This window comes from Manis pentadactyla, chromosome 7, assembly GCF_030020395.1.
Source record: "Manis pentadactyla isolate mManPen7 chromosome 7, mManPen7.hap1, whole genome shotgun sequence".
In the NCBI taxonomy this organism is placed as follows: Eukaryota; Metazoa; Chordata; class Mammalia; order Pholidota; family Manidae; genus Manis; species Manis pentadactyla.
In genome coordinates, this window is record NC_080025.1 from 70,626,589 (window position 1) to 70,649,468 (window position 22,880).

General features: G+C 36.3%; 1 protein-coding gene and 1 pseudogene across 2 annotated transcripts in view; one reads left to right on the forward strand and one right to left on the reverse strand.

Annotated features, from left to right (window-relative positions):
• The window catches only part of ELAPOR2 (endosome-lysosome associated apoptosis and autophagy regulator family member 2), a 193,349-nt gene that overhangs the window by 154,937 nt on the left and 15,532 nt on the right, over window positions 1–22,880 (reverse strand). The gene's annotated exons all lie outside the window — the stretch shown is intronic.
• LOC118925725 (elongation factor 1-alpha 1-like) lies at window positions 11,428–12,977 on the forward strand (annotated as a pseudogene).

A 22,880-nucleotide genomic window follows, 5' to 3' on the forward strand; every position in this document is an offset into this window, starting at 1 on the left:
GGATACTTATATAGTCTGAATGTATCACCCACAAATTACTGATTGATTACAAAAGGGAATAGTAATTTTATAGGGAAGGTCCTGGCAGACTTAACAAAATGAAAACAAATACTAGACAAATTGATTATCATCTATGATATGATATACTGGGAAAGACATGATACTGTATGTGTTATTAGGGTCAAAAACTTAAAAATTCAATTTAATCATGAACCCACAAACCTAATTTAAGGGACATGTTACAAAATAACAAAATAACTCTTCAGCAATGTCAAAATCAACATAAGACTGAGGAACTCTTCCAGATTAAAGAGACATGACAACAAAATTCAAGGTAGGATCCTAGACTGTGTATTGGACTGGAGAAAAAAAACAGCCATAAAGGTCACTATTGGAACAACTAATGAAATTTAAATGTGAACCAGAGATTAGATAGGAGTAAAGTAGCAATGTAATATATCCTGATTTTGATCACTATACTATGGTTGTGTCAGAGAATGATCTTGGTCTCTGGAAAGGGACAATCTCTCCAAATTACTCTTAAAGGGATCAAACACACACTCACACACACACTAAATAAAGCAATCCTTGGAGGAAAATATAAAAAATAAGTGAGTCTGCACACAATACAGGTAGGTCACGGGGAAGGCAGTATAGCACAGAGAAGATAAGTAGTGACTCTACAGCATCTTACTACGCTGATGGACAGTGACTGTAATGGGGTGGGGGGGATTTGATAATATGGGTGAATGTTGAAACCACACTGTTGCTCACGTGAAACCTTCCTAAGATTGTATGTCATCAATTCCTGTACAATGATGTAAATATACTTAATACTACTTAACCTTATACCTAAAAATCATTAAGATGGTAAAAGAAGAAAAAAAGATCATTTCTAGCTGTGTGTACCACAAAATATCTTCTTTGCTATTCATGACAACAGGAAAAAATTATTCTCCTATAAAGTGCAATTTCATGGTTACTGTCTTTGCTGGGACTTTCCTTACCTTCGCAGTCCAGTTGAACTGACCCCAGCGGGTCAGATGGAAGCAGAACCCCAGCCTCCAAGAATGGATGAGAGAGAACAGAGGTGCTCTTACCACAAGGCAAAGATCTATAAACTGGACTAGGGGTTGGTGAACATTGTGCAGACCAATCCAGCCTACCCCCTCTTTTTGTACCACTCATGAACTAAGAATACTTTTTACATCTTTAAATAGTTGGGAAATAAAAATGAAAAAAAAAAAACCAGAATATTTCATGATACATGAAAATTACACAAAATTTATATTTCAATGTCCATGAATAAAGCTTTCTTGGAACATACACACACAAAAAAGTTGGTGTATCAATGATGCCTTAATTAAATAAAAATAAGTGAGTCTAGATAAAGGGTATACAGGAGTTCCTTGTATTATTCTTGCACAACTTTCTGGTAAGATTACTAAAAAGGGAGTCAGAGAAACATGAGTAAGCCATAAAAAAGCTACTTAACAAATGGAAAATAAACAATAAACAAGTGGTGGCACACTGAAATTAGGGTACTTAGGAGGAAGGAGAACAAATCTGAACTCGCTGATTCATGAATCAAAAATTACTTGCATCCCAGTTTTTGTTAAACATTTCTGGGTAAAAAAAGAGACTATAAGACATGAGCATTTACCTTCATTATAGGATAGGTTAGACATAAATTCAAGTAATCAGCACATGAGATGAACTGTGATCACTACTACAACAAAATACAAGTTTAACAGGTAGCACTGACCTCTGCCTGGGAGATCCCAGGATAGCTTCATGAAGGATGTAAAGACTTAATCTATGGGCAGGATTTCAACAGAAGAGAAGTAGGAAACTCCACACAGAGGGAACATTATGGAGAAATGCCCTGAGGAGCAAACTTTGGATTTATTTTAGGAACTGTGAGGAGAGTATGACTTGGGAATACAGACTATGAGAAGGAACAGTAGGAGAAAAGACTAGAAGGAGTTTAAGGATAGATCATGTAAGGGCTTTGAATGCCAGAGATGTATGAATTTAATTTTCAGTCAGTGGAGTGCCCCAGTGCTTTGGGATAAGGAAGGATGGTGAAGGAATGGCTATTTTATGTAAAAAGTCAGGCAAGAGGCTAATCTAACTGCTCAGGAAAGCAGGAATAAGAGTCTGCACCAGGAGAAGATAGAAAAGACAGGTATTCTTCCTAATCCCCTTCTCTGGTCTTCTCATCCTCACCATAAAAAAGGCTCAAGGTGACCACCAATGGCCAAGCAAGCTAATAAGCATGAGATGCCCTTGCAAAGTGTTTTAAAAGTTTATCTCAAAAACAGCCTGTGAACACTCCATACTAGAATGAAGGGATTCTGTACAGATTTATTAGCTCTTCTACTTCTCTACAATAAACCAAGGAAAGCTTTAAAGCACACCCTTTAAAATCCCAGTGTACAAAAACTCCATAAAAACACTGCCTATGAAGTTTCTTTCCAGGTAAATTCATTTTTAAAAAGAGAAAATACCCAAATTCAAAATACTTCATTTCTCTAAATGTCTTTTTTTCCAGATTCAGAAGTAAATTTGTGCCTGTGTCTACTGTCAAACTTCACAGTGAAATTTACATTTAATATTTCTTACATATCATCATTCTGCAACTACAGATGGTCTCTGACTTACAACGGTTAGACATAAGATTTTTTTACTTTATGACGGTGTGGAAGCAATATGCATTCATCGGTAGAAACCATACTTTGAATTTTGAATTCTGATCTTTCCCCAGGCTAGCGATAAGCAGTCTGATCCTCTCTCACGACGCTGGGCAGCAGAACCCAGCCACAGCTTCCAGGAAGCCATGTGATCCACAGGGAAACATCTTCATATGCTGACAACATCCTGTACCCATACAACCATTCTGTTTTTCACTTTCCAGCCCTCACTGCACTGAAGGAAGTCATGTGCCCTGGTGAAAGCTATGCTCACACAGAAGGCACCACCCCCTCTTCTTCTCTAATTCACACAAAGGCAGATTAGCTGTGATCCCCAAAATGTATTCAGTAGTAGCTATTATTCTTAAACATAAAGCAATGGGTAGGATGGCAGGACTCAGAAACCATTCATCTTCAACAGTATCTTCTGGTCTAGAACTACAATATTTTATTAATGGAGGGAATTAACCTAAACTAACTCGACAGATGCAATTGCCTAAAAAAATTGGGAGGATAGATATTCCTGAGTCAAAGTTAAGCAGCAGTGGCAGAGAGGGAACACTAATAAAGTCAGGTTGTTAAATCAAAGAAAGAAAACTGGCAAAACAAAATTTTTTTAAGTTTCCCCTTTCTTTGACCAAAACAACACACATAACTGTGTTTGCCACATATGGTAAATAAGGACTGACTGACTTAGACCTCAGTCATGAATCTAACTTGTTGAGTCTTCCTGAGTCTAGCCTGGTGACATTTCAAACACTGATCTGGCATAGGGAAAACAGCACATACAAGCATCTGAGCTGATCACTTGGATGAAGAAATTAAACTATCAATTATTTTATACCAAGTCACTTTTTGCCTAATATTATTAGCCAAATTTAAAACCAATCTCAAGAAACAAATGGAAATCCAAAGAAGACACCCTTAGCAAAAAGTTCAGAAGAAATGATAAAACTAAGAGTAGTTCTTTGAGGAAAAACTCACAGAGAGCTGTAATTATCACTATATCAACACTGTCTCTGAGCCAGAATATATCATGTTCCCTACAATCAGAAAGTAAGTGGATGAGCCTTTTTTTTAATTACAAACATTTTTTTCATCCATTACACAGTACCAAACATTGAATTCACCAGCAAATATTAGAGATCGATTTCCATTGCTGCCGAAAGGGCCTTATCCATGTGGAATTATTGTCTGTTAAAAGGCTATTTATTCATATAGTATATATAGTGTATTGGACATAGATTCAATTGTGACAGACATCATATTAAAATTAGATATATGTAAGTTTGCATTGTCCAAATTTATATGAGTAAAATACTACTTTTATAATAAAGGCTTTAGAAATTTTAAAATATTGCCACAAAACAAGTTTGCAAATAAACAATGTGCTTGATGCCATATCACGCAAAACAATTAAGGACAGAACATTGCCTGAACTGAATCCACCTCTGTATACTTTAAAATAGCATACAGCTCTTTAAAACTTACAATACTGCTGACCCCTCTTGTTAATATTCAGTTTTCACTGACTGACAGTAACAAAATTCCAAAAGAACTCATACGTGAGGCAGGGTAGCCGATACTTATTTCAAATTCCTTTTAGCAAATTCTCCAAACATTTTTTTCAGTTTTGATGAGTTCACAAAATTTCCATATGGCTTAACTTATCACATAAAAAATGTGGTCTCATATTACCCAGCTTTTACTAATTTGGTATCTTGGGAGCTTTTGCAGAAGTTCATAACAACTACCCATAATGAGAAGTGGGATTGGTGGGTCGCTAGGGAATTGATCATCACATAAACAAATTATATTTCCCTCTACCCAATAGGATAACATTACAGGTATATTCAAAAGAGGTGAGGAAATGTCAGAGAAGGAAATACGACACAGCGTCTATAGATTTTAAATATATAACATAGTAACATCTATATCAGTTGTCTATTATATACTATCCCCTGGAAATATAACTATAAATGCAACTCACATATGTAATAAGTTTTCTAATAGCCACTTTAAAAAAGGAAAAATAAACAGGTAAAATCAGCCATAATATATTTTAACCTAGTATTTATCATTTAAACATAGAGTCATATAAAAATATTAATGGCAAATGACATTCTTTTAGATGTACTAAATTATCTAACTCCAGTGTGTATTTTACACTTACAGCACACGTCAGTTTGGACTAGCCACATTTCAGGTGACCAAAAACCTCACGTGTCTAGTTGCTACAGTATTAAACAGAATAGATCTATACTTTCTACATGCAATCATTAGGTTTTTATTTAATTCCATTATGTCTGCCCTGAACTAGTGATCATTTTTGCATTTAGAATATGTATAACACTCTGAACAAACATTGAACTGCAACAAAAATATGATAGGAGCTAAATACAATGTAGGCAGGGATTGAAAAAACACTCCAGCTGGAGTGCATAGAGCCTAACAAAAGTCATATCAGGAATGGGTCCTCTGGCAGAAGGCAGATTTACATCTACAATGACTCACAGAAGAGAAGAAAGTTCACACAGGCTGCCCCTGCTGAATAGACTGAGGAACAGGTCACTAGACTAATATCCAAGAAATTTAATGACTAGGAAATCTAGAAAATTGACCACACAGACAAAAAAAATTTTAAACTGGCCTGAGAAGGAAGGTAGTAAAGCACAAAATTATGCATATGTGGGAATGATGCCACCAAACAGCACAGAGAAATATGTCATACTTCCTCAACAGCTCTGCTAGGACTCTAAGATATTGAGCTTGTGTTTCCAGACCTTAGCATCCAATCTTACAAGATTAAGAAAATGTACCTATAAACTGGAATGCGTGCTAAAATGGCCAACAGGACTCTGCTTTCTGTCGCAATTGATATACAATCCCAAAAGAAAAGAGTGAAGCTCGAGACACTGATCTGCTAACAGCAACTCTGCCCTTCTAAACCATCTCACACATCACAGAAAACAAAATGTTAACCAAACAAAAGCCTCTGAGTCAGAAGGGAAATAGCTGTCACAAAGGTAATGCACTAAAATCCCTCCCTTACTCCCACACTAAGTATCTAAGAACTACTCTAAATCATTCAATGCTTTCTCCTAAAATCTCCAGGGTTTTCCTCAGTTATAGGAGATGTGGATTCAGGCAGCAAGAAAGGGAAGGAGGGGTGCCACACTGGAAAAAGTTGCCACATTGAAAAGTACCAACTGGGATGGAGCAGAAAAAGGACAGTGGTAATGAAGATAAAGGTGAGCTACTGGGGACACTGGTGTAGACGCAACAAGGACACGCTCTTGCTTCACATTGTATTATCTTCATAAGCATCTTCAAACGATGAGCCTGCAGCATCAACATACATTTAAGCTATGTTCAGTTCCATTTCATTTTAGAAATGTTCCCACCAAAAACAGCTACAGTTAATTCTCATTATTCGCACATTCCATATTTGCAAATTCTGCCACTTGCAAAAATTTATTTGTAACCCCAAAATCGATACTCCTGGTGCTCTCGTTGTCTGTCATGGACAAGCACAACACAGCAACAAATCTGAGGCAAAGCGCACTGTAAATAAGTGTCCTTTTTGCAGTCTATTTTGTGCCAAGTTGTTTTCCTTTTTTTGCTTTCTACTGGTGATTTCACGCTTTAAAATCGTCCCCACACAGAGTGAAGGGCTGTTTGGTGTTCCTGGGAGGTTATGATGTGCCTTATAGAGAAAACACATGGATCACACAAGCTTCCTTCAGGTGTGACTATAGTGTTATTGACCATGACTTTTACATTAATGAGTTAACAATATACATTAAATAAGAAGTCTTTAAACAGAAATACACACAAACAAGGTTATGTTTTGATCGGTTGATGAAAATGTGACCAGAGGCTCTTCCTTCCACTAGGAGCAAAGGTTCAGGATTTCCTAATTCAGTCTTTGTAGCACAACACATTGCTGTACAGAGCAAATGGTTTATTTCTGGAATTCCAAACACCCCAGTGTCACACTGTACCTACACTATTTAAAAATACAATCACAATAATGAGATGCCCAAATAATGCAAAGGTAAAAGAAATCACTTAAAAAGCATTTTGCTGGACGAAGTGAAGCAAATATTTAAAACATAAAATGTAGGCTTTAAAACTTAAATATTGATTTATACAAATCAACCTTTTAATATAAGAAATTAGCAAACTTTCTCTTACCCAGAGATACAAAACTATATTTACATGAGGAAACACTAAAACTGCATATAAATTACCATTTTTTGATTCCCTTCAGAAAGTAACTGCTATGCAAGGAAACTTTTGGAAGTGATGGATATGTTTATTATATCAATCATAGTGGTGATTCAACAAATGTATTCATATGTCCAAACTCATCAAATTGTATATGTTAAACATGTTCAATTTTCTGTATATCAATTAGGCTTCAATAAAACTGTTAAAAAGGAAAAACAAGTGGTGCATTACAGGGAAATAAAGTTAACTGCAATGACTACAAATTAACACCATACTAGTGAGTATGTTCCTGCATGTTAACTGAATGACAAGATTGCTTTTACCAGGAAATAATCATGTAGTATATTATAAAGTCTTTTTATATTTCTGTAAATATTTTTGCAATATATGCAAAAAAAATGCCTTTTTGACTTTAATCTTTCATCAAAACAATCTTTATCAACACTATCAAAATCTGAGACCACAAATAAAGCTGTCAAATCAATCATGAACTGCCACACTATATCTAAGGGTCACTGAACATAAGTAGGTTATCTGCTTTAGAAGTCTTCTGACACCAATTTCAGTCTCAGAACTTTGCCAAAAATATTCTCTGCCAAAATATGTTTCAACAATTCCTCTCTAACAAAAACTAAAGGATCAGTTTTTGAAAGGCCTTCTGTCTCAAATCCTTCAAAAATGAAAAATCTTTTCCTAATGATAATGAATATCTCTATATTTTATTTTTCAAATTGAACTCTTTACACCAGTTTTCTTAAAGTGGGTTATTTGTCAGCCAACAAGTCTGTGTTGGCCAGAGTCTTAATTAAAGTGCTGGAAATAAAGCAGCAATTTCTTTTTCCGGGCAACAAATCTCTCTCTGAAGGTGTGATTTCCTTCACACTCTCAAATGTTTCCTAAATTAGTGGTGTGCCCTTCTCTGGGCTTAACAACTCACTGTAACACTGAAGCCTAAGACACACAAATGTAAATACACAAAAGCAAATAGGGAGAAAATTCTTAACCTTCAAAAGGGAGAGAGACACTCATGATTTCTCAAAGACTTTGCTGACAATGTAACTTTTCTATTTTCATGTTTAAGTATATTGGCATATGTTAGTCCCAAACTACACATCCTTGTTTTCAGAATAAGATTCTTCATCACTAAAAAAATTATAAAGTTCTAGGTTAGAAAGTTTTAAGACCTGCAAGCAAGAGAACCCCCAAAGTTAGAAATCATAGGAAACAGAGCGATGCTCAAATAATGTACAGTTAATGTTCCAATTGCTCTAGTCCATTATAGGAGAACTGACCCTATTGGAATATTTGCCACACTATGTTATATGACGGTCCTGAAGCACCGGGTCTATCTTCTGTCTATCCCCATAATCTCGCACAGTGACAGGTGGGCTCTTAATGTCCATGGAAAAGGAGAAGGTAGAAGTTGAGAACAGGGGGGTAATAATCAGCAAACAAGAATGTCAACAGTAAAAACTTTTCAAAATGTCAAAAGAGACAAACCAGGTATGCTCAGAAGAATGGAAACCTATTCTATTCCAAAAAGTAAACAAACAAACAAAAAAATCAACTTCCCAACAAGAATAAAAATAAGAAGCAAGTCTTTTCAAATTCCTATTCAACAGACCCTTTTACATTTGTTTTCCACAACTAGGAAAATATATTCGAGTGTAAGATGAATTGCCACAGAGAGAGAAATAAAGATCAATAATGCCTTTACACTGAAAATAATTTGTTTGAATTCATGTATCAAATTTGAAAAGACATTCAATCTAGACATTCCTCCTGACAGTGTCATCTCTCCAAAAAAAAAACTCTAAGATTCAGAAACTGGATACATTCCATGTTGGGGAATTTATCCTAAGGAAGTATCTAAGGATAAATACCTAGATATAGTAAAAGTATAGCTATAACAGTATTTTTTACATATCTATAATAGCAAGAAGTTGAAAACATTCTAATGATCAACAACAGGAATAGCTGCAATATATTTTGATATACTCACACAGTGGAATTCTGTGCCCTTGTTTCAAATGATATACATCTGCCCCTGACATGGGAAGATACTTATGATATAACAACATTCAATTTTTTATAAAACACATGAATGACTATGTATATGAAAGGAATATGAATGAATGGATATATAAAAAGGTATTAACAGTAATCCTCTTAGCACTTTTGACTTGCTTATATTTCCTAATTTTCTTTACAATAAACATGTAGAAGTAAAATACCAAAACAAGCAAATAAAGACTTGACTTGTCATTAACATCCTCAGCCTGAAATAAACAGATGTTCCACTTCATTTCACCAGAAAAGTCACTTCCATTTAATTCAACAAAAAATTCTAGATGCTTACATATAATGTGTTTCCCTCAGATGTAAGAATATTTTACCCATGCATAATGAAGACAAATGAATTGGAATGCCTAAGAAATGAGGTATTCTAGTTAAATTATTTTCAAACAGTAAAAACAACTTCCCCTCAAAATGAACTAGTTCAGTTTCCCATACAGGTAAATGGCATATGATGAAGAATATTCAGTTTTTCTCTTATGAATGAAGATCTGAGTGCCTCAAAAGCCAGTGCAAGTTGTAAGACTCTGGACAGAGAAAATACAGACAGAAGACTAAAATGAATGTGTTCTGACTCAAGCACACACAGTAGGAACAGGTTGCCTGAGTAAATCCCAGATGCACCCTTATTTTCTAAGGATCTGTGTCTGTTTTAAGGTATAACACAAAAGATCCTAGGCTGGCAGTTCAAGAAGCTCTCAGTTAATTGAAGTTTATTCTAAGTCATTAGACAAAGTTCTTATATATCAAATAAATACTGAGAAGAGCAGCATTTGTAAACAAATGTAACTTTTAAACCATGTTCACACAAGACAATATAAGATTTTGCTCACTATCAAAAACATACACCAATCACCTAAGGAAGACTTTAAAAAACATGTAGCAAAGGCAGAACCGGAAAAAGCAAAGAACGCTAGATTTCACTACATAAAGACTTAGAAGTCCCCTTTGACAAAATACCCATAGACAAAACAAGAAGACAACAAACTGGGAAAAATTACTAGTAACAGATGGTCAAGATTTACATCTTCATTATATGTATTTTTAGTTCTAACTATTAAGAAAAAGATGAAACTCACTAAAGGTCATGAAGTCAGCATTCACAAAGGGAATAAAACAATAAACATATGGTAAAACATTCTCTAAGAATAGAAATTAAAAATGCAATATTAGTAGATACTATTTTGTTAAAATGACAACAATTATGAATAAAAGAACATGAGTGGAATAAAAGAACATGAGCGAAATAAAAGAGGAAACAGACACTCAAATATTGCTGAGAGGAATGTAAAGCAGCATGACATTTCTGGAGGGAAATTTGGTAGTGGTCATCAAAAGCCTTAAAAGTATATGCTCTTTGACAAAACAGTTCTATTCCTAGGACTTATCCTTAGAAAATAATTAAGCGGTATATTTTACATAAAGGGATATTCATCATAGCACTTGCTAAGACAGAAGCTAGAAGCTAACCTTTTATCAAAAGAGACTGGTAAAATGAATTATATTTAAAGGGGAACCCTCCTACACCGCTGGTGGGAATGTAATTGTGGAAAGCAATATGGAGGTTCCTCAAAAAACTAAAAATAGAAATACCATTTGACCCGGGAATCCCACTCCTTGGAATTTACCCAAATACAACTGCTCAGATTCAAAAAGTCATATGCACTCCTCTGTTTATCGCAGCACTATTTACAATAGCCAAGAAATGGAAGCAACCTAAGTGTCCATCAGTAGATGAATGGATAAAGATGTGGTACACATACACAATGGAATATTATTCAGTCATAAAATGAAAACAAATTCTGCCATTTGCAACAACATGGATGGAGCTAGAGGGTATTATGCTCAGTGAAATGAGCCAGGTGGAGAAAGACAAGCACCAAATGATTTCACTCATCTGTGGAGTATAACAAGGAAGCAAAACTGAAGGAACAAAACAGCAGCAGACTCACAGACTCCACGAAGGAACTAGCAGTTACCAAAGGGGAGGGGTTGGGGAGGATGAGTGGGGAGGGGAGGGAGAAGGGGACTGACGGCCATTATGATTGGCACACATAATGTAGGGGGTATCACAGGGAAGACAGTACAGTAGGAGAAGACAAGTAGTGACTCTGTAGTTACTATGCTGATGCACAGTGACTGCAATGGGGTGTGGGAGGGGGACTTGATAATAAGGGTGAATGTTGTAAAAACCTTCATAAGATTGTATACCTTAATAATAACAAATAAAAAATGAATTCTGTTTATTAAAAACCATATAAAAAATCATATAAAAATCATTAAAAACCCAGAATACTTATAAACATCAGAAAACATTCAAAAATGGTAGGTGGTAAATATTGCCATAAAACAGAATATATCTTTCTCACAACGGGTTTGCTGCCACAACATAGGCATCATGAAAAACCACTAAATATAAGCCAAAATGGGAAAGGAAAAGACTTAGATCAATGTTGCCGTCATTGGACATGTAGATTAGGTGAAGTCCACCACTACTGGCCGTCTGACCTACAAATGTGGTGGGATCAACAAAAGAACCACCAAAAAGTGTGAGGTGGCTGTTGAGATGGGAAAGTGTCCCTTCAGGCATAGCTGGGTCTTGGATAAACCGAAAGCTGACCATGATCACTCTGTCACCACTGATATCTCCCTGTGGAAATTTAAGAACAGCAAGTATTTTGTGACCACCATTGACATCCCAGGACACAGAGACTTTTTCAAAAACACAATTACAGGCACATCTTGGGCTGACTGTGCTGTCCTGATTGCTACTGCTGGTGCTGAATGAGAAGCAGGCATCTCCAAGAACGGGCAGACTGATGGGCATGCCCTACTGGCTTACACACAGGAAGTGAAACAACTAATCATTGGTATTAAAATGGATTCCACTGAGCCACCCTACAGCCAGAAGAAATACGAGGACGACGTTAAAGGAGTCAGTACCTTTATTAAGAAAGCTGGCTTACAGCCCAAACACAGCAGCATTTGTATTCATTTCTGACTGGAATGATGGTAGCAGGCTGGGACCAAGGGCTAACGTGCCAGTGGAACCACGCTGCCTGAAGCTCTGGGATACATCTTGCCACCAACATCCAACAGACGAGCCCTATGCTTGCCCCTCCAGGATGTCTACACAATTGGTTGTGTAAGTACAGTTCTTGAGGGCCAAGTGGAGACTAATGTTCCCAAACCTGGCATGGTGGTCATCTCTGCTCCAGTCAGTGTTACAACTGAAATCTACTGAAATGCACCATGACGTGAAGCTCTTGCTGGGGATGATGTGGGCTTCAATGTCCCCACAAAGAACAAGTTTGTCAAAGATGTTTGTTATGGCAAAATGGCTGGCAACAAGAAAAATGACCCACCAATGACAGCAGCTGGCTTCACAGCTCAGGTGATTATCCTGAACCATCCAGGCCAAATTAACATTGGATGTGCACCTATGCTGGGTAGTCACACAGTTCACGTTGCTCACAAGATTGCTGGGCTTGAGATCATCGTTCTGGGGAAGAAGCTCAAAGATGGCCCCAAATTCTTGACATCTGGTGACACTGGCATCACGTATATGGCTCCCGGCAAGCCCATGTTGAGAGTTTCTCTGACTATCCTCCTCTGGTCCATGACATGAGATGGACGGTTGCTGTGCGTGTCATCAAAGCAGTGGACAAGAAGTTCACTTTAAAATGGCTTTTATATTATGTGATATTCATCTCAATAATTATTTTTAAAAATTAAAAAATGTAAACATCTAATCATCATATTCCTTTTCAAAGTTTACCAAATTGTTTCAATTGTTTGATATTCTACAAGACCAGTTTTAGGTGTGTGTGTGTGTTTTTCTGTCTTCTCACTCTCCATTGATATTACACAGTTAGCAATAGCTACCATCAATATGGTGCTTACTGTGAATTGTTCTAAAGAGTTCACATAAATTAAGCATATTGAATCCTCACAGTAACTCTATGAGGTAGGTATTATTACCATTGTTATTTATTATCATCTCTATTTTACAGATGAGAAAGACATAAAGAAAGTGACTTGGTTGACACTACATAGCTAAGTGATAGAATTGGGATTTAAACCCAGTCAGATTGGCTGCAGAGTCCTATGCTCTCAAGGATTTCAACTGTTATATTCTATTTTCTCACAAAGAATTCAAGGTCTCTGTAGAAAAATTAGAAATAACGTAAGTGTGGAAAGTAGGGGTGAAGTAGACCACCCATAATCCTGCCATTTTTCCAAATAAATACACGTACCTGTATATCTACACCAAAGTTTCATAGTATGCTTTAAAATCTGCTTAACATATTGCATATTAATATGTAAATAAATATTTACATGTTTATTTGTGATGACTGCTATGTCATCACACTTAATGGTACCATGGTGTTCCATTTAATATAGGAAACAATTTAACCAGTCACCTATTAGAATTTTGGGCTGTTTATGAATTACATGAAGATAAGCCCTCTTATACATAAATTATTGTTAAGTTAACCAATTAAGATAATTATAGAAGTAGATATAGAATATTTAGTAAGAAAATTTTAAAGCTCTCAACAAATATAGCCCAACATTTCTACAAAACCTTTGACAGTTTAAACTCCCATTTGTAGATTATAGGATTACCTCCCTCTTACCACACTTCTTTTTCAGAATTTCAGCTGGTCTCAGAACACATTCTATTCTTATGAAGCTGAGGGTCATTTTATTCCCTGCTCTGCCCCTCCAACAGACATATATGACCAAGGGAGGAAAACTGTTTGAATTTTGGAGGATTCTTTTAAATGTACAATTTGGAGAGCACAAATGTCATTACAATATTGAGCCTTTTTAAGGGCATGGTATCTCTCTATTCAGGAATAATTCTTCTTATAAAACATCCCTGTGGCACACAATAATTTTAAAATTAATAATAATTTAAATATTTCTTTTTAAAATTTTAAAAAGAAAAAAAAAGTGAGGCTATAGGTTAGTGAATAAACTAAGGAGGACTCAAACGAAAAGTTAGGTTTTACCTAGGCCTGCCTCATGCCACTAACCTGTAAGTCTTTTCCAGAGAAAAAATCCTAGGCTGTCATGAATATAATTTACCACTAAGATTGAGATCTCCTTATTTTAGACTATCCTACAACCTAAGACAGAATTCTAGAGGGCTGAGACCTTCAAAGTCCCCAAATACTTGTCTTCAGAAATATTAAATATCTCACGTTAAATGTCTCAAGTCAGTCAACTTAGATAACTAAGTGAAATTACAGAACCAGTCATCAGCTATTAAAAAAATTCAAACACTTGACTGTGTCTAGTCAAACAAAATTAGCACAGACCAGATTCACCAAGCCTTCTTGTTGTAGACAATGTTTATTTTCTGGAAACTATCAAGCTACATCTCTCTGCCCAGTATGACCATACTAGACATAAAAATTCCACATTCAGTCAAAAATATTCAACAAGAACCAAAGACATTACCTAAAAATATAAAACTAGAAGAAAGCCAAAATATGTTGAGCTTGGAAGAAACTTTACAGATTATCTAAATCAATCTCTTTCTGTCCAGTTAAGATCAAGTCCAAAAGAAAGCAAGTTACCAAAGGTAACACACCAACTATCAACAAGAATAGTCCAGTACCTGGGTCTCTTGACTCCCTGACGAACACGCACCCCACCCGACTCTGGTGGATACGTATCCAACTGAACATCTATCAATTCATTTCCCAAAAAAAATTACAACAAAAATAAAGTTTTTCTCCTGAATAATTAAAATTAGACTGTGTGCTTTTTAAGCTTTTGTAAACTAAGGTCAATTCTATAAGGAATATTTAAGAAATATTAAGTCTCTACCATTAAATAACTTTAATAAGTTAAAAACATTTCATTTCAAACAAAATCAGATTTGAGTACAATTCTTCCAAAGTCCTCAATAGTCTTAAAATATGCATGTTGGACATATATTTTTCAAAGAGCTAATTAATTCATTTTGCTAAAATGTCAACTGGAAATTTTTGTCTAATAGTGTAGGAATAAAGGTATATATTTCTGGCAGGCCAGCCTAGGAAAGAGAAAATGCAGCAGCTGGTAGAAAGAGAAACCTTAAACAAACATGTTCTCCTGTTGTATTTGCTTAAATAAACCAGTCTACCAAAACATGAAAAACAAGACCTACACGTATATCTGCTTCCATATGCTCTTTGTATTTCAGCGGTGTGCAGTCATTGGGAAGGCACTAAGAAAAAGATGCCTTTCCAGAGTCACTGAACACAAGAAAGTAAAGGAAGAAACTGGAATGGTTTTCATTCCATGATTGCAGAAGAATACTGAATTCAGATTTCATTGAGCTGCCGTCATCAATGAGGTAGACTATGCAGCCAGGACAAGAATCCATTGTAACAACTGTCTGCTTTAATATGGTTAGTATCTGAACTACTGCCAGGCTTAATCTATAGAAAACGCACTGAGGATATCTTTGCTGCTATTTTGTACTAAAGAAGAACTGACTTTTTTATTCAGTTTTTTTATGTTTACAGTTAAATAGTATGAGATTTTTAAAAATTATTTAAACCAAGTATACAAAGTTAAAAAAAATCAAGGCTGCCTCCAAGAGATCATGTCAGTGGTATTTTAGGGCACTGCCAAAGGTGAGGTTTCCAAACCAAAAAGTGAACTGAAAAATAACCAAGTAAGTATTTTATTTAACACTAATTTTCACCACAGGTGTTTTCTTCATTTTAAAATGTTATATTCTGCCTTGGTACTGTGAGTAATAAGCCCACCAAAAATATATGCTATTTCACAATTAAATTTACATTTCTCCCTTGTTGACCTAAGAAGTTAGAGTTAATCTGTTGACAACTACAATCATTAGTTACATTCTGTATTTTAAGATTTTCCAAAGAAAATCCATTACCGTCACAAACAATCTTAGGAGGACACATCTTAACAGCCTATATTCCAACTAAAACCTGATGGTGGAAAAGAAGCAACTCTTCAGAAAAAACAAGTTGGCCAGAAATTTGCTGGGAACATTTCCTTGGATCATACACAAAGGCAAACAAATATGAGCCAATTTCTATAATGTTTTTCTCAGTGCAACCACAAAACCTCTTATCATAAACAACTTAATTTCTCTCTGTGATAAGATTATGTATTATGAACTTGGATGCTAGGCTTTTTTTAGACTAGGCTGGGCTGCCATCTTGATAAGACCAGGGAGATGATACATATATTTAAGGTTGACATCTTCCTAGAGAAGGCACTTTGATTTACCTCTTCTTCTCAAGGTAGACAGGGTTTACATCTACTAGCTGTCTTGTTCCACTATTTAAATATAAACTTAAGAAAATTATGACATCATGTTCACATGAAGTATTAAGAAACCACCTTTCTAACTCATTCTTTATTTCAAAAAGGCAGTTCACTGGAGGTCCAACTCAGCAAGTACTCATTTTTACATCAGGAAATCCAGGCCAAAATCCTCTAAAGTGACACCTAATGTCACCAAGATGACTAGATTAAGTAGCCAGAAACTATGCCTAAATACCACACAGCAGGAAAAAAAAATGTAAATGTTACTGGAACTTCAGAAATGAGCCTGTGAGAAACTAAAGGCATTATGTTGCACCACCACCACCACCACCACCAACCCCAAATCCATTCATTCAAGTTCTAACCCATAATACCTCAGAATGTGACCTATTTGGTGATAACAATTATCAGAAGTGATCAAGTTAAAATGAGGCCTAATATTAGAGTGGACTCAAATAAAGTATGATTGGTATCCTAATAAAAAGGGGAAATTTGGGCACAGAGATAGGTAAAGAAGGAAAATATGTGAACACATGGAGAAAAGATGACTATGGAAGCGATCTTTCTTACAAAAAAATGTCAGGTATTTTTTAAATTAAAGTATCATTGATAAATGTCTGTTCTTTAAGCCACCCAGTTCACTGTACTCTGTAATGGCAGCCTGAGAAAATGTCTACCAAAAAACCCCAAACTACAAAGGAGGAGGAACAGCCATATGTTACAAACAAAATGGCTGAGTTAATGAGCAGTATCTCAGATTAAACAGGATAGAAAACTACAGGTGTGCCTCATCTTAAATTCTTGAGCAAGGTATTAGAAATAAAAAATAAAACCAGAGCCACTGATTGCACAAGAAAATCTTGCCCTTGGAAGGAACCTGAAAGAACTGTCATTCCATCGTTTCTCTCGCCAATGATTTGCACTTCCCCCTCCAGCTACCTCCACTTCTCCCCTTGCTGGCAGAGCTCCTGGGAAGATGGCCTGTTTTCATGTGTCTTCCTCCTTCCTCCTCTTCCTCTCCTGAACCCATTCCAATCAGGTTTGCCTCTACCACTCAAACAAAACTGCCTTTTCCAAGGTCAGTGGTGACCTCCACACCACAAAATCCAAGCATCAATTCTCAACACCTCTCCCACCAAATCTAACAACATGTGCTTCGGCCCATCACCCTCTTCTCCTTCAACTTTCTTCATTTGGCCTCTGGGACTCTGTCCTCCACCTCTGAGCTCTCCTAAATCTCCTGGTGTGCCCCAGCACTTGGTCTTTGGCCTCTTCTTTCTCTAGTCAGTCTCTGGGGATCTTAGTATAGCCTATGTCTCTCTCTAAATATGTAAAAGTATATTTGACATACAAAATATATACAGAATCCAACTGCTTCTCACCACTCCACCCCTGAAACCTTCATCTAAGCCACCATAAGCCCTCAACTAGTTTATTGTAATAACCTAACTCATCTCTTTGCATCCCAGCATCTATTTTCCACATAGCATCCAGAATGATCTTTTTACATATACATCACACTATGTCTGTACTCTAAACTCACCATGGCTTTCATCTCATTCAGAATAAATGTCAGTCTTTAATATACCCTGCAAAATACCATGTGATCACCCCATCCACCTGTGACCTGTGTTCCCATCTCCTGTCATGTCCCCTTTACTTACTCTGCTGCAGTTACAGTGGGTCCCTCTTCTTTGAACATGCTAAGTGTATGCTCATCTCAAGGCCTTTGCACTTGCTATTCCCTGTGCCTGGAAGCCCTTTCCCCAGATGTCTACATAGGCATGATCTCTCCCTCCATTCAGGCACTGCTCAAATGCCACAGCATGGAAAGCCCTTTCCTGACTCCTTAGATACCTTCTAACCTTGTGTGTCTTCTTAGACTTATCATCACCTGTCATGTATTTGTGTAATGTCAATACCCTACCATTCTATAAACTCTGTAAGAGCACTCTGGTTTTGTTCAATGATGTATTCCTGGTACACAGACCAGGGAGGGACAAACACAAAAGAGGGAGCTGAATAAATCTTTATTGAAAGAATAAATGAACATCACATGACCTGCCATAGAGCAGATGTTAAATAAATGACACTTTGAAAAATAACCAATAGACAAGTGATTAACCATGAAATCTGTTTCCAGAACCCTGTCCTTAGAGATATCTAAATTGGAAATAAATCATTGGTCTGTGATTTGAGTGTGCAGAAATGTTGAGAACTACTATATTAGACTATAAGCTCCTTAAAGTAAAGGACTTTTTCTCTTTGTACCTTCAGCAGAGCAGTTAGCAAAGTGATTAATGAGGTTGTTTAAATGAATGTATCCATGAGAAATGTTCATTTAGTCTTTGCGTGTATACTTTATTGATGAATAGCTAACTAGTTTATAAAGCAAGACTTTCCCATTGCTGCACATCTTTAAAGGTTACAAGTCTTCCTTAATCTTAATCTGAGGAAAGACCTTGTTCACTCACTGGTCCCAGGTCTGCTGTCTGAAGCACACGTGAAGTCCATGCTTTAAAGATGGCTCTTCACACATTTAAAAATAATAGTAATCAGCTCTATCATTGGGCATATTCTCTAGTCAGACACATCAAAGTAAATGTAGGAAGTGGTATGTCCCAGATTCATTCTGCCTGGGCAGGGAGTATCTCAGCCACAAGTAAGGACATTTAGTATAGGTCCTGAATGATAATTAGACATGAGCTGCACCTAGGAGAGAGAAGAAACGGCTTTAGATGTGACTGTGAGCAGACCATGTAAGGATGGAAGTGCATGCAAATCTTTACATCAAGAATTGTGGTTAGATTGCTGAGTAAGGAAGAGGGGTGAAATAGAAGGGAGTAAAGAACATGAAGAGAAAGCTAAAAAGGCCACCTGAGACCACATGATAAAGGACATTATATACTGTGTTAAAGTGAGTTATTTTATGATTGACTGGATGTGGAGTTTAGAGGAGGAAGACGTCTAGTGAAATCAAATCGACACTATTAACCAATCAAAAATGAAATAAGAAAAACTAATTAGAAGTGGAGGGGAAAATAATGAATTTGATTCGGAACATATAATTTGAAGTAGTCTACAACATCCTACAATAGGTGTCCTTAAAGGAGTTGTAAATGTGCTCTTGGAACGTGATGGAAAATCAAGCATTGGAGGTTGTATTTAAGAGTCATTTAAAAAAGGTAAGACAAGTAATTGAATGAAAAAATGTTAAAAGTGATTCTTCCTCTTCCAGGAATGCAGGCGGCTGATTTTCATCTTTTTTGCTTGTTCAAATTAGTCAAACTGTTTATAAGTATGCATTATTTCTATTTACAGAAAAATAAGAATTAATAAAGGAAAATATGGCTAAGATTCATAGAGAACATGTATAATGCCAAGAGAAAGACCAAAAGCAAAAACCTGGGAAAACCAATATTTACAAAGAAGTAACAGGAGAGTGGCTAAAGGATGTAAGCTTGAGTGATAACAAGATTTCAGTGTCTCAAAAAGTACCAGAGGAGCAGCCTGTGAACAGGGTTAAATGCTACAGAGCAAGAGAGTAGGATGAGCACTAAGGAAATCCCTAGTAATTAGGAAGTGATTACTACCCATAACAAGAGATTTAGGAAAATTATTGGGATAAAAGCCAGATTACAGTGAGTTGAAAAGGGAGTAGAAAAATTGAAGAAATAAAAGGTCTGCTTTTGAAGAGTAGTCTATAAAAAAGTCATAGCTGAAAAGAAAGTCAGGTTAAGGACTAGTCGGCCTTTATCTATGTCCATCACAGAGAATGCAATAGTCTCCACTTTAGGTCAAGTGAGTCACATTCATTCTCCTGTCTTGTCAAAGTTATCATCTATTGCTACAGAAGAAATGATCCTAATAATCCTAAATAGGACATGTTAGCCTGTTTCACAATCATAGTTCCTATCAGTACCTTTAGTCTTTCTAGAGTAAGGAAGGGAGGGAGGGAGGGAGGGAGAAAGAAAGGAAAATACAACTAAACCTAGCTATCTTGCTGGATTTGTTTATAGAAATATAATTTCATTAAATAATGAATATATTTAACTGTCCTTCCAAATGAACACAAAGGCTGTTCTCATTATCCAACGAGTACACAAATGCTCATCACCATGAACCAAAAATGTCCTCATTTTAGCCTCTGAATGGCGGTGGTGGGAGCCCACCTCTCTCACAGGCACTCTGAGGGACATTCATGGATAATGAAGTGATCTATAGGCAGACAGGCAAGCAAGTGGAAGCAATTCCAAGAGGCATATGTAACTGACTGACTGAATGATTAGCTCTTCAAAACTCCAGATTTACCTGAAATAGCACTAAATAAATTACCTCCCAGATTGTCTCAGAACGCCAAGAGTCCTTTAGTGCTTACATTTACAGTTTTAGGCTACTGCTGCTGAATTTCATAAACAACCCATTTGGAGTACTCGCTAATGAGTTCTTGATATTCATAGATTACATTATCATACTGGAGCTTAAGAAAATCAACTACTATGACTAGAAGTATAGTGTGTTAAAAACAGATAGGCATATGAGGTAGAGCTGTACAATGGAATTCTACTCAGCAACAAAACAGAACAAACTACAGAATACATCACAATGTGAGTCAATCTCGAAATCATTATGCTAAGTGAGAAATGCCAGGCCAAAAGAAAATAGATACACGTCATTTGATGCTATGTGATTCCCCTTACATAAAATTCTAGAAAATGACCTGTAGTGACAGAAAGCAGATCAATGGCTGCCTGAGGAAGGGTGGAGGAAGGGCTGGATTACAAAAGAGAAGAAAGAAGTCTTGGTGGTACTGGAAATGACTATTTTGATTATGGTGATAGTTTAATGAGTATATACATATGTCAAAACTGACCAGATTGTATACTTTAAATATATATATATTTTAGTGTACTTCATGATCTTCAATGAAGTTTTAAAAAAAGATTGAGGCGATTATTGAACCTTCCCATTAAACATCTATCTTTAAAGTAATATCATTTACATAGGAATGAGTGGCCTAACAACAAATGATTTTTTTGAATGGGCTAGTATGTCTACAACACTTAGAACAATGCCTGGCACATCCACCTATGACATAAGTCTTTAAAGAAAGAGGGATAAGAGAACAAAATCATTTAAGTAGTTGTGGTAAAATTTCAGAACTATAGTCAATCGGTTTTTATTCTCAATTGTCTTTAATACATACTTTCTGTCAAAAACAGAGCTTGGCCTTTTATTTTTGAAGTTTTACAGGATTCTGGTTTAAGATGTCATCAGATTCACACCCTGATTCTCGCTTAGCTCTTGTCTCCATCCTTTATTCCCAGAACTAAATAGGTAAAGGTGGAGGAGAACATGTGAAGGTCCAGTGCCTGCCGTGTGATGCTTACTGGGGAAGAAACACAAACAGCTGTTTCTTTAAAATTCTGAAAACAATTCTCCTGAACTAGAATATAGTAGAGACAGAATGAGATGCCCTGCATTAACCAGCACAGCATAAGAAAAATGTCTGCCCAGAGAGAATCTGCCCGAAGTACTCTACACAGACACCTCACCCTCAAAAGAGGAGTCCAATGGCCATGGCCACCTACCCACCTGCGTGGAGGTAAAACCCAACAGTACACGGGTTCTGTGGGTTAAATCATGTGCAATGCTAACATCTGCCTTGGAGGAGATGATATCTCAAATGAGTGAAAAAAGGATTACTACCTGGAGAAAAAACAATAGTCTAAAAAAGACTGACAAAAGGAGAAAAAAATTACAAAAAGCTGTTTGGTGTACTTAGTAAGATTCAGTACACAGCCTCTTAGAAGCAGTTGTCAAGAGCCTTAAGTATCGATGAGTGTATGTATAGGCAGAGGGGGAGGCAGTGAGGGGCAGTGGAAAGTGAAGTCTCCATAGACAGTATATCCCAGCCTTATGGCTCACTAGCTTTATCATCTTTTCCTAATTACTAATTGCCTTTGAACTTCAGTTTCCTCATCTCTAAAAGCAGAGGCATGAACTGCTGTGAGGATTACTGTCAATATAAGTGAAGTGTTTCACACATTTAATTAATAAATGGCACTTGTTATCAAAAACATCAGAAAAAATTAACAGGCAAAATATTAGAATTAACAAGACCACTCTGGAAGAGATACACATACCATTAATTTCCAAAAACCAATGGCTTTTCAACATATCAGGGAAAAAAATCAATTAAAAGATAAAATGGTAGGGGAAAACTGCCACAGAAAATAGTAAGAAAAAATACTTCAGAATATGAACACAGTGCTCGTGAGAACTACAGAATGCTTCAAACACCGGTGTAGACTATGACTTCAAAGTGAAGATACTATTGCAAAGATGACAAATTTTTCTAAATAAATGAAGAGATTTAACACAATCCAAGAGAAAATTCCAATGAGATCTTTCTTTAACTTTTCAAAATTATTCTGAAGTTGAACTGGAAAACTAAATGGAATGAGAACAGCTGAGACATCTTTGAATGAAAGAAAAGCAGTATTGTATCAAATCATATTCTAAAAGTTTGTGCAATCTTGGTACAAAAACATCAATGGTACAGAAAGTAGCCCC